At 36.5% G+C, this 14,081-nt stretch overlaps 1 protein-coding gene across 1 annotated transcript in view; it reads left to right on the top strand.

The window, feature by feature from the left end:
* The first annotated feature begins 11,584 nt into the window (after nucleotides 1-11,584).
* LOC138707656 (nicolin-1-like) overlaps nucleotides 11,585-14,081 on the top strand; it is a 31,352-nt gene continuing 28,855 nt past the window's right edge. The window contains exon 1 of the mRNA XM_069837366.1: nucleotides 11,585-11,724. The gene's annotated coding sequence lies outside the window, so the exon portion shown is untranslated. The remainder of the gene's footprint in view (nucleotides 11,725-14,081) is intronic.

Here is a 14,081-nt window from a genome sequence, read left to right as displayed (position 1 = left end):
GGGCACTGAAGGCCAGCGCTATACCAACTCGCCAACCAGGTCGACTGTATGTATGTATGTATGTATGTACTTATTTTATTTTATTGGGCTATTTTACGACGCTGTATCAACATCTAGTTATTTAGCGTCTGAATTAAATGGAGGTGATAATGCCGGTGAAATGAGTCCGGGGTCCAGCACCGAAAGTTACCCAGCATTTGCTTGTATTGGGTTGAGGGAAAACCCCGGAAAAAACTTCAACCAGGTAACTTGCCCCGACCGGGATTAGAATCCGGGACACCTGGTTTCGCGGCCAGACGCGCTGACCGTTACTCCACAGGTGTGGACTGTATGTATGTATGTATGTATGTATGTATGTATGTATGTATTAACACTACAATTGGGTATACACCCGGTGGCAGTGATATATAATATACAATAATAACATTACAATAAATATTAATATAATTTACAATAATTACAGCAATAAAAATAAACGTAAATTTTATTCTAACTATAATTAAATAGATGCAATAAACTTAGGCCTATAAATAAAAACTATGCTATAATAACGCCTAAAATAAGTAAAAGTAAACATAACTTATAAGTACTTCTATTAAACCCAACTATTACCAACTTAAGTAATTACATGTCACCTTAATTATTTACATATCAACTTACATATCATTTTATTACTTAATTAATTACATGATACAACTTAGATAATTACACTGCACCTACAATTACATTACTTAACTTGATTAATTACATGATCAACTTAATTAATTACATGATACAACTTAGATAATTACACTGCACCTACAATTACATTTTCAGTCTAATCTTCTAAACCTTTCCTTAAATGTATTGATTTTGAGAGCACCACCCTGAAAGATTGCCGCAAGTAAGCTGTTCCATTCTACTATTGTGCGGTTAACAAAGGAAAATTTTGCCACGTCCGTTCTTTGTTTTCTGCATTTAAACTTCCTAATATGATCAGCCCTGCCTAAGTATGATGGTGTTACTAATGTAGCATTGATGTCGGTCCATGCTCTGTGTCCCATTTGTGCCTTAAACAATGCGGTCAGTCTGGTTTTTCGTCGCCTTGATTTGAGAAATTCCCACCCTAAGTCTTTTACTATCTCTTCACCATGTCCCTTTCCGATTTTGACATATTTCGCAGCCCTGCGTTGGACCTTTTCTATTGACTGAAGCTCTAAAAACAAATGGACAATATCTCACATAACTTTAATGGGTTACGTAACGGAACAGTTGTCGCAAACTTAAAACAAGAATTTGATAATATATTTAAGAATAATTGTGGCTATGCAGTTATATCGGCTATACGAGATAATAATTACGTTGAGTGGTTCCACACCAGTGGCGGCTGATTGACTGAGGCAAGTGAGGCCGGGCCTCAGTCACTTGGCTTAACTGAAATCAAATTTTGTGTTTTTATATAATGTATTAGTTATTTGAATGAAGCATATATCGCTGTAGAAGCATTTGAAAACTTTGATGTATATAGACCTGTTTTGCAGTAAAATTAGTTCCTAAGGCCGAGATCGCTCGTGCCGGGTCTGGCTTGTGATGTATATAGACCTGTTTTGCAGTAAAATTTGTTCCTTAGGCCAGGATTGCTCTTGCCGGGTCTGGCGTGTGATGTATATAGACTTGTTTTGCAGTAAAATTTGTTCATGAGGCCAGAATCGTTCGTGCCGGGTCTGGCTTAATGCATTTCGTGTCCTTTCGCGGGCTTTGAGTTTACGCTTAAAACGTTGTAGCTGAGGCACAATTCGTCTGGCCTGGTCAAGTTTCACTCGTCCCATCCATGGGCCGGCCTCAAGGGTAGAGTGGGGTGGGAATAGCAGTGGTGACTTGTCTTCTTAACTAGGCCATAAATAACAAAATTCCAGCTCTTTGGCAGGCAGAGACCCACTTGATTCTCTCCCCTTATGTCTCAGTTTATGACATAAGCGAGGGTGTTCTACTATTGTACTTGGTAGTACAGTAGTGAATCTGGGCTAATGTTATGTATTTTTGGAAAATATAAACAGAAACAAATGAGAGAAATAATGCTGGTGCAGTTAATTCATTGTTAGAGTGTCCTTTTTCGAGATGAAATACTATTGAAAGAAAGGAAGTTTTAAATAAAGAGAGAGATTACCGAGATACCTACGACATCGCTGATAATTTTTCTGACACATAATCTTAAAACGCGAGTTTCTATTGCATCCTGGTATGGGCAACATAAATGGTTATGTGGTAATGTGATGCAAAATAAACTTCTCTTGGCCTTGTTTGTTGCTGTCAAAGGAAAAAAATAAAAAGAAAAGAAAGAAAGGGGAATTTCAGCACATAATATGGGATGCTTCATCACACTGAAACTCAGAGCATAACAGCTTATTTGGTGAGTGAAATTATTATTTTTCATTGATAGTAATAAGAATAGACTAATAATAGTAATAATAATAATAATAATAATAATAATAATACAGTAATAATGATATTAATAATATAATAACAATAATAATTAATATCATAAATATTTCCTATCGGAGGCACTTAAACTAGTTGCATCTGGCCTCACCGAGGATTTCGATCACCGGCCGCTACTGTTCCACACATGCAAACCTGCAGGAATATAACTTGTGTGGAAGTGACTTCTCTTACTTTAGATATTCTCCTATTACGTCATGTGGTGTGGAACGCTTCTTTCCACAATAAAAAATTTGTCTGAGTCTGAGTGAGCATCGCAGAAAAGTTTCTTTCGAGACTTTAAGAATGTAGGCCTACGTAGGTACACTGTAATTCACTGCAATGCTAATTGTAGTGAACACAGAACATTGTTATTGTCCCGCTATTAGAAGAGGTTATAAGTTGAACAGTCTTGTATTTTAATGTTCTCTATCATCTGTTACCCACTTCTGTCCCGAAATTTTCTTTCGTTCACCATTTCTTCCAGCGCATTCTTCAGTAGGCAGTTTCTCCTGAGCCAGTGGAACAGCCAATTTCTTTTTCCTTTCCTGATCAATTTCGGCATCATTCTTTCTTCACTCACTCTTTCTAGCACAGGTTCATTTCTTATTCTATCTGTTCTTTTCACACGCTCCATTCTTCTCCATATCCGCATTTTAAATGCGTTTAGTAGTTTCTCTTCACTTCGTCGTAATGCCCATGTTTCTGCCCCCATACAATGCCAAACTCAACACAAAACACTTCACTGGTCTCTTCCTTAACTATTTTTCCAGAAGTCCGCAGAAGATGCTCCTTTTTCTGCTAAAATCTTCCTTTGTCATTGCTTTACTTCTTTTGACTTTCTGGCAGAATCTCATGTTATTATTTATAACACACAGCAAGTATTTGGAGCTGTACATTTGTTCCACTGCCTTATTTCGAATTCGCAATTTTGGCCTGCCTTCTTTAGTTTTCTTCTCATAACCATGGTCTTCGTCTAGTTTGCATGCGTATGTATATAAAGTAAATATGTAAATAATTGTGTATGTAGTATTTTAATTGGGTTATTTTACGACGCTGTATCAACATCTAGGTTATTTAGCGTCTGAATGATATGAAGGTGATAATGCCGGTGAAATGAGTCTGGGGTCCAGCACCGAAAGTTACCCAGCATTTGCTCATATATTGGGTTGAGGGAAAACCCCGGAAAAAACCTCAACCGGGTAACTTGCCCCGACCGGGTTTCGAACCCGGGCCACCTGGTTTCGCAGCCAGATGCGCTGACCGTTACTCCACAGGTGTGGACGTGTATGTAGTAAGTAATGTAAAATGTAAATAATATATTTAGCCTATTATGTTTGTATCCCATCTTATGTATAGGTGTCGCAAGCAGGGAATACCGACGGAAGGAATGCGAATGAAACAATGCGATAAGGAAGAGCTGGCGACAGGAAAGGTCACGAGATAGCATGAATGATATTCAAGAGTACAGTCGGAAGAGAAATTACATCGATAGAATCAGTCTTGCTTTATGATAGTTACATTACGACTTTAGTTTGTTCTATTGCATGTGAATACGTGTCTTGTATAGCACGGTGTTATTATTTCATTCGTAAACATATGTTGTGCGTTTAATTAGCTCCGAATTTTTCTCTTGCTACGCTCTTTATTTCCACAGCGATGTCCTCATTTGTTCATTTTCTTGGAAGAGACAGTACTTCCATCGGCCAGCACTTCTCGCCCCCTCAGCATGCCTACATACATACTTCAAAACAGACAGCAACGCCACTATTGCTTTTCGGTAGTTGTTCCTCGTACGAGCTATACTGCACATTTATATTCTTTGAGCAAAATAATGTTTTATTCCAAAGTTTTACAATATATATATATATATATATATATATATATATATATATAAATGTGACCAGCCTCATGGGCTAGTGATCAGAGCTTCTGATTACAGTTCATGAAGTCTCGGGTTCGATTCCCAGTTAGAACACAGGAATTTTTCCTTAAAGGGGAATATTCCTGTGTTTGTCCATGGTCCAGAAATTAGGTTAGGTTTAGGTTTAAGACGTCTCCTGGCACTTCATAATATCCTATCATCATCATCATCATCATCATCATCGGGGCAAGGTAACTCCGCCTTTCAGGCGCCTCAACCTCAGAAGTGAGTTACAAATAAGCCATTGTCAGGAGAGACCAGAAATGTCAAATGACAACCTGGTGCCATTGGATAAAAAAACATATGAATGTTAGTTCACCTGTACAACTGAATATAATTCTCTGAACGTTAATATATTCAATAACATTGTTTATTACCAGTATACTGCTTTTATTAATCATACAGGGACATCATTTTATTTTTACTAACATTTTTAATATTAACCTGTCTATACCTTTAGAGAACCGGAAACACCGCTTGCTCCCCCCTCCAAGACTGGAGTTCGATGATACTGGCGTAAAACGCAAATCACTCTACTAGGTATAGGAAGGAAGAAAAGTAGTTCATCCATTTACGTAAACTAGGAAATATCGCGATTTTGAGTTTGATAATTTTCATTAGGTTTTTCTTTAATCAAAGTACAGTACTGTATTAAGAATAAGTGTTTTTACTCACGAAGTGAGTTATCCATGCGAACGTATTCATTATGCAGTGTATATTATACTGTCTACAGCACATTAGCGTACAATATAGAGAAAGAAGTTAAATTGAAAAATAATCATAATATGAATATTTAAACACAATTTTGAAAATGGTGGCCGTTCATTTCGATACAGGCTTCAGTTCTTTTGTGCATATTATCGCACTATAGACTATTGCATCTAATTCCAATTGCCAGTTTCGTCCTTCGTACTAGTAACTCATGTTGAAATAATTCTGCACCTACTCTACGTACTGTAAATTCAATCTTCACTTCTGCCCGACCCGAAAATATAAAATTACTCAGACATGCTACCTACTGTCCGTCCAAGTGGTTATGCCGCAAGATTGTAGAAAGGGAGGAAATCACGTGACAGTTAATTACTTAACGAGGCCCTTTTATTTAAGTTAAATGAAACAGCTGTATAATATTACGTAAACTTCCAATTCCTAAGAGAAATGAATGTTTTCAGAAAAGAGCTAAGACAGCCCAGCTATTACAGAGGGGCGAGCAGAAGCAGGTGGGGGAAATCGGGATGCGACGTAGGCAAACGGACAGTACCTGTGCGAAAATATGATTCAATATTGAAAGCTCTTTCGTCACTGGAAAACGCGAACATATTTCTGGAACGTACTATACTCAGTAACTCAGTACTGCTTACTATCTGCGGTCTTGGTTCTGTGTGGAGTTTGAACTTCCTTAGGAGAAGGGGTGGGAGTGAAGTACATTCAAAAACTCAGGTACAATAAAAATTGAAGTAAAAATAAAATGATGTCCCTGTATTATTACGCACGGACAAATGCTATCAGACTGACCGGGTTGCCTGGAGCACGAGTTTCTTCTGTGCATCAGTATTTTTGTGAGTTGACTGTATGTACCTTATACATGGCGACGTTGCGGGCTGGAATAGGGACTAAACCTTCGGACTTTATTAATAACACACACAAAGCATTCTTATCCCCTAATGTTTATGAACGTGGACAAATGTGTTCGACAGGGAAATGCGTAGGGAGAGAACTGCTATCTCTTTCGAACCGGTACGGTGCTAAGAACTGCCCGAGCCTCCTCTCTCTCTTGTAGTTCCGGATGTGAAAATATACTCATCGAGATTATTAATCTCATACTTATATAAGCGTGTACGTTATCCATAGAGCCAAGGGGAGACAGTAAACCTATGTTAGGAAAATCTGTCTACCAAAAAATAGCATTATTTGAGAGGAATCGAACCACTAGTACCGAAAAAACATCAGGATTTAGCTGTATCGATTTCGTATGTAGTATAAATCGGTAAAATGAGTATTTTGATATATTCGATTCATTTACAGTAAGAGTAACCCTAGAATGTTATCGTACCGTAGGCCTACATAATTTTGACGTATAGTGGTTAAACAATTGAAGGTTTTTTTTAAAGAACCATAGTCCAAAAAGTGCAAATTTGAGACATTAAGCATGTGGTGAGCGTATTGTTGCGGCCATCTACTGAGTTAGTTGTTAGTTGGAAAAAACACCATAGTCCTATGTTATAGGAGTGGAAATTTTCAGTTGTTTTCATAAAAGAACCATAGTCCAAAGACTTTTTTTGTGAAAAAAGCCGTTGTCCAGGACGACGATACCATTTACAAATATTCCATTCATATCTTCTTGAAACATTTATACATACAATTTTAAACTGTAGTATATTGGCACTACTGCTTTTTATGTACGCAGCAAAAGTCACCTCAGAGAAAAATACTTTAGCACGTGAATTGTTGTATTAGTTATGGAGTCATCTTTAGGTGTAGAAGTAACCCCATGGTAGAAACGTAAGCAACGAAAGGAGAATAAACAGGATATAATAAATATAAGAAGATTAAATGAGAGACACACTTCGGCCACAATACAGTTTTTTTTCTTAAAACAGCCATTGTCCACAATTGAGGGGTGCTCTGCAATAACAAGGTATGTGTAACAAGTGAGTGTTTGGCAGTTATTAAAGTAACATTGTTTTCATTAACAAATAAATGCTTTTGCAAATCTGCGTTTTTAATTAGTATTACTGATAGTTTATATGTATAAGTTTTATGTAATATTCGTCAAAATCTCGTTATTGAATTTGTTATTTTGATACATTAATAGTGGCGACTATACCGAGGTATGTGTACAGTACATACATTACTAGAGGTGAACAAAACCAACTGCCGCTCTCGCTCGCTGTGTTCGTTGCATTTGTCTTTCGAGTCTCGTCTCGTCATTCTCGTGCGTTTCGTGTCTCGCTCATCATTCTCGAAATAGTATTTGGTGCGTGCAAAGATTTCGTAACTTTGAATAACACACGTCATTGAAATAAATAATATTATAAATGTTTAAATGAGACAAAAAGACAAAACAGAACAGTATCTTAGTTATCAAAATATTCTGGTTCTATTATGTGATATTGCCTATGTTTATATAAAGAGAAAAAAAACAATTCTCAAATAAATTTGAATTTGTAAGAAATATAAAACATAACGTTAGTATCTTTTTACTTGAGATTGCACACTTGATCTCAAACATATGAAAAGAAAATTCATAGCCTTTTAATAAAGGCCTAGTAATTAAATAAAGACTAAAGACGGATTATTATACACTGAAAGGTAGAGATGATGTTTCAAATAGGCTACTTGATTGTTTATACATATATAACAGTTGCCAAAGTAGATAAAAGTTCAGTCAGGTATAAACAACTGTGACGATTCAAGGCTGCTTGACGTTCGGGACTTCGAGAGTGATCAATCTCGGCGTCTCGAAACACTCACAAGCAATCTTTACGTCAACGACGCGACGTATAGAACATAGTCATGCGGGTTTTCGGCTTTGCTGGCGCTGTTCGTCTTGCTTTGTCGTTCGTTGCTCATCTCTAGTACATACTTTGTTATTGCAGAGCACTTCTCATTTACCTACATTTACACATGTATTTCTATGAGACAATTTAATTTATAAATGTAATTCAATTTTTCCAAGTTTCTACAACACCTTAAGAAATGGCATGATTAATTTCACACAACATCCATGCCAGATAGTTTTTTTTGTTTCTACTGAAAATTTATGTTTTTGGACCATGGTTATTTAAAAAAAACTTTAAATTCATCCCCATTACACTTCCCGCCAAGCGAACCCCTTTTTCTTCGAGCTATGCTTCCATCAGTCTGTTGTTGACTAGCAGTCGTGACGGCAGGTTGCAACTTGTAGGCTCAGTTAAGTTTTTATGTGATATATTTAGAAGTGTACGTCAGATTTACGTATGAGTAGTATTAATAGAAAAAGTTCTGTCGGTGCAGTTTATTTATTTTCTTATAAGTTTGTTTTGTGTTAGAAAGTAACAATGGAAGATAACTTAAGTGATGATCCTAACACTATTATTATACAAATTATAGATGAAATTTCAGATGATGGTGCTGATAACAATGTAGAGGTTGAAGATGAAGTTTATGACAGTGGCAAGGAATAGTAATTCATACCGGATGAAGATACAGCTCATGGAGAAAAAAATATTCGAAGATGAAGTAACATAAATTGAGAATATTATAGGAAACAGACGAATGAAGAAAGAAGAAAGAAAACATGAAACGAGAAACTCACCTTTTCTTAAGGTGCCGAATTGGAATGTTGCATCTCCTCTTAGTAACACTAGCACGATAGCGTTCACCGCTATACTAGTACCACAGTCTAGTATATACAGTCACGAAGCTTGAGTTGTGAGGATGCTAGGAACAATAGACTGTGCCGGTACTATTTCGCATTGAATGTAATGAGGCGATATTAGCGATCCTAGTGGTTAGCAACTATCCATGGGTGCATATTTACTACGTATAGAGCTTCGTGACTGTATATACATATTAGACTGTGCTAGTACATCAAACATTGTTTTGACAGGTTTTCTTTTAGGAAAGTCACTAGTACAAACATTCGTCCACCGCTGTGGAGTAATAATGTCTGACGTGAAACGAGCGATCCCGTGTTCAAATCCTGGTTGGGACAAGTTATTTGGTTGAGCTTTCTTTCCCTCAGCCCATTAAGAGCAATGATGGGTAACTTTAGGCGCTGAACCCTGGACGCATATCGCTGGCATTATCACCTTAATCACTCAGAGGCTATATAACCATAACAGTTGATAAAAAATCGTAAAATAAATCAATTAAGAAGTACCAAGATTCATAGTAATCCGTTGATTTTCATGTAAATAAATTTAGAAACAAAAAACAAACCAAATTAATAAAATTTAAAAAGTAACACAAATTATATTCTGAAATATTTTCTTGTAATTAGATTTACATATATGATTTTTTGTTTTCTGTAAATTTATTTTCACATAAATGAAAATTAGGTACAAAAACGGACGTAAACAAATAAAACTACAAGAAAATAAATAAGATACATTCGGAAACAGAGCTCAAAAATCATTCTTTTCGTCTACGACGTCATTTTTACGTATCAATAGCAACACAGTACTACACAATGACGACAGTATTCTGGAGTTAATGCCTCAAAACAAATTTACTGCGTGGTAAATAGCACTTCATTCTCTATCGAAACTCAATCGAAAGTCAAATTGTTACAACTCGAATGTGGAAACGATTTTAACTCAACAAATTATTTATTCACAAATCAGCTATGTGGTGTCATCTGTTGACCCGGCTTACACGTCTTTACGGTTCCAATGCAGTCCCACTACATTGTCCTTCCCATTGTCCAAGCACCGGATCGAACTTCGGCGTAGCTCAGTGGTTAGAGCACTTGGTACGTAGAAACAAGGACCTGGGTCCGATCCCCGGCGCCGGAGCGAATTTTTCTCCTCTAATAATCATTGTTACCATAACAGATATGTTCTGTAGGACCAAAAATTAATCTTTACGTAGATTCTTTCCCCAACAATGCATATTACTGTGGAATCTCGGCCACCAAGTCACTCAATTGAGTGCGCTCCTTGTATAATGGCAGTTGACTTAATATTTGTCAACATATATGTCGAACTTGGAGTGAGGCCACAAAGGGAAAAACACTCGAGGAGAGGGATTCGACCCGGTACTGTGGATTGAACTTCGGCGTAGCTCAGTGGTTAGAGTACTTGGTACGTAGAACCAAGGACCCCGGTTCGTTCCCCGTCGCCGGAGCGAATTTTTCCCCTCTAATAATCATTGCCTTCTTTTTTGCCAATTCTGGCAATTTTACGCCAGTTCATTAGTAAATACTTTCGTGGTGGGCCTAAAAATCCACAAGCAGCGGTTCATACTGTGAATATAGATCATAGTCACCACTTGGTACAGCACAGAGCAGAACACCATCATCATCATCAATGGCACGACAGCCCTTCATGGGCCCTGGCCTTCAGAAGTTTTCGCCATTCCTCCCTATCCAATGCCAAACTTCTCCAATTTCTAACACCCAAAGTCTTGATATCATCCATCACACAGTCTTCCTATCTCAATCTCGGTCTCCCAACCTTCCTTCTTTCCATCGGAATAAATTTAAAACTCTCTTCGCAACACATCATCTTGCATTCTCACAACATGCCCGGCCCAATCCAATCTTCTTATTTTTATAAATTTAACAATGTCCGGCTCATTATATAATCTGTACTGTTCGAAATTATATCTTTTTCTCCATGTTCCGTTTTCTCTAACTGGTCCAAAGATTTGCCTAAGAATCTTTCTTTCAAATGTACATAATAATGTCGCATCTGACTTCGACAATGGCCAAGTCTCAGATGTGTAAGATAGTACAGACCTTATAAGAATTTTATACATCATAATTTTTGTATTCCTAAATATAATTTGAGATTTCATATGTCTTCTAAGACCATAAAAGCATCTATTGGCAGATAATATTCGTTTTTTTTAATTTCAGAACTAACATTATTTTTGTTATTAATTTCAGAGCCGAGATAGATAAAACTATGGACAGTTTCAAATTTAAAAGAGCCTATTTCCAAGTAAGGGGATCCATTTATATTAGTTCTCGTGACTGGCATATACTTTGTTTTTTCTTCATTAATTTGTAAATGCATCCTTTTTTGCTGCCTTTTCCAGCTTAATAAAGGCCTCTTTCATTGCTGTCTGACTTCTTCCTATGATATCTAAGTCGTCAGCGTAAGCCAGCACCTGAATCGACTTATAGAAATAGTTCCCCTAGTATTGATACGTGAATCCCTCATGATTTTCTCCAGTGCTATATTAAAAAGGAGACAAGCTAGTGAATCTCCTTGTCGGACGCCACACCTAGTAGAAACAGAGCAGAACACAATGTAAGGAATATACTTTCAATCCCTATCGAAGATAATAAGTCTGCATTCTCATGCCTGTAATCGAATTCTGACCCTCTGAATTCGTAGTCTAAAACGCTGGGTATGAATTAGCGCAGAGAGGGTCACGAATCGAAGCGTGGGACTATGTTTTCAGACTCGATAATATAATTGCAAGGGTCTGCGCGCTCACCATCTGGTTGCCGTGGCAACCCGCTAACACGACGGCAACATATTGGTTTATTGTCTTGTAATGGGAGGTTAGTAATTGTACGAATGAACCGCTCCAGGTTCGTAAACATATGGATGGCGAGACGTATGTGTCTACGTTGATTCTACGTTGGTAAAATTCGAATGGCTGAACGTGAAGATAATTTTCAAACCAAGGTACTGTATTTGGAATTTATAGTACAATTAAATTAATCCACATTTGAATATTGTATTTCTTCAGATGTTAACTCATTGCACACAAAATTCACTTAACCCACCAGCTAACAAAGTTTCTTACAACTTACTAGTACTGTGACAATCACAACTTGTAGCTATGTTTTCTATCATGTCAAAATTATATAGCTTTAAAGGGATTACCTTTAAATGGGAGGCAAGTATAATTTTTCTATATATATTATGTTATCTCATAATATCACCAATAACATAGGCTATCTGAAAATAATTAATTTTTGGTAAACATTTTTAATTAAATATTTTAGGTATTTTGAATCACCATCCATTTTTAAAAATAGGACGATTATTTTATATTTTTGTACATTTTGTGTAGCCTCACACTCAATAATATATAAATTATTAAGCTACAAATTAAATTTCAACAGTGAACTGAAATGATTCCCAACTTTTTTGGGAGGAGGGATGATGTTCACGGTTGTATAGATGGAATTTCTGAAGTTTAAATATTCCAATACTATCTATATAACCGTGAACATCTCCAAAAAGTTGGGAATAATTTCACTTTATTATTGAAATTCAAATATTCGGACACCATCAATACGGAAATGAACATCTCCAAAATAGGCTCCACTAAATAATTTATAATATAATAATCACTTTTAAAATAACCATAATACACAAAAATATGAAAATATTTTTAAAAAATCCATGGCAATAAAATAAGAATATGAATAATTATTAAAAGATGACACAATAACAGGCAATTTGAAAGTAGACCAACTCAAAAACGAACAAAATTATGCTACAAATTAATTTAATATCCCAGAAATTGCATGACAATGACTACCAAAGGAGGTAACAAAATCACTCCACATAAATAATGCGAATTACTTCTTGAAGTGGAACAATTATCTGTGTTGTTCTTATTTCAAAATATTACTAAATATGTAACGGACAAATATATGGAATTAAAAAAATATGCCAAAAAGAATTAAAATAATATTGAAAATCACCAGTGGGGTAGAACTATTATCCCCTTTGGTAGCAGAAATTTTTAAACCTTATTGTATTTATTTTGGCTCATGTAACATAATTCAAAAGAAACAACAGAATTTCTAATTGAATTTCAAAGATAATATATTCATTTCATAAGTCACTCTATATTAAATTAGGAACTACTTCTGGTGACAAGAATTACATATTTAATCAAGTTTATTTAAGGACGCTGTATCAACTACTGGGTTATTTAAACTCGATAAAATTTGTCATAGCGAGGGAACATTTGGCGAGATGGGGCCGAGGATTAGCCATGTAATTACCTGACATTCATCTTACAGTTGGAGAAAATCTCGAAAAAACCCAACCAGTTGAAGCATGCGGACGAAGAAGAGTCTATGTTACGTTAAGTGGTTCCTAGATAACTAAGTTTGAAACCAGGACACTAAAATATTAGCCTACGACCAACTGCACAACATAGACCCTTATTCGACTGCACGTTCGTAAAAAATTTTCAGATTTAATGCCTAGAAATTACAGTATAATTGATGAGAGTACTAGGAACAAATAGACTGTGCCGGTACTATTTCGCATTGTCTGTGATGGCAGTAGCGATCCCAGTGGTTAGCAACTATCTATGGATGCATATTTCCTACGTATCGAGCTTCGTGACCGTATATACTAGACTGTGGTATAACGGTTGTAGTAGACTTACTACTAAATTATTATTATTTCTGTACTATCTTTATCTTTATTATGTTGAAACGAGTCCTGCGCCGTGGCGTCGTGGTCTAAGGCATCCTGCCTAGGACTCGCGTTACGGAATGCGCGCTGGTTCGAGTCCTCATGGGGGAAGAAATTTTCTCATGAAATTTCGGCCAGTGTATGGGACCGGTGCCCATCCAGCATCGTGATGCACTTGGAGAGCTACCATAGGTAGCGAAATTCGGTTGCGAATGCCAGCTGTAACCGCTGGGGGGGGGGATCATCGTGCTAACCACTCGATACCTCCATTCTGGTTGGATGATCATCTAGCTCTGCTTCGGCATGTGGGCGTGAGGCCAGCAGCCGGCTGGTCGGTCTAGGCCCTTCACGGGCTGTAGCGGCACGGATTATTATTATTATTATAATTATTATTATTATTATTATTATTATTATTATTATGCTGAAACGAATATAAAGTTGTAGTATACTCATGAAGAAAAACATCATTTAAATTTAAAAAAAAACTGTACTCCCACCATAGCAAAATGTAACAACTTAACGAAATTAATGTGCGTCTCATATTATTGATATTGCTTATATCACTTTGCGATAATGAAACATTATTAGCACTATCTTGT

Source organism: Periplaneta americana, chromosome 10 (assembly GCF_040183065.1).
Source record: "Periplaneta americana isolate PAMFEO1 chromosome 10, P.americana_PAMFEO1_priV1, whole genome shotgun sequence".
In the NCBI taxonomy this organism is placed as follows: Eukaryota; Metazoa; Arthropoda; class Insecta; order Blattodea; family Blattidae; genus Periplaneta; species Periplaneta americana.
Note: the sequence above shows the minus strand (reverse complement) of the source record. Positions and strands in the feature narration are given on the sequence as shown.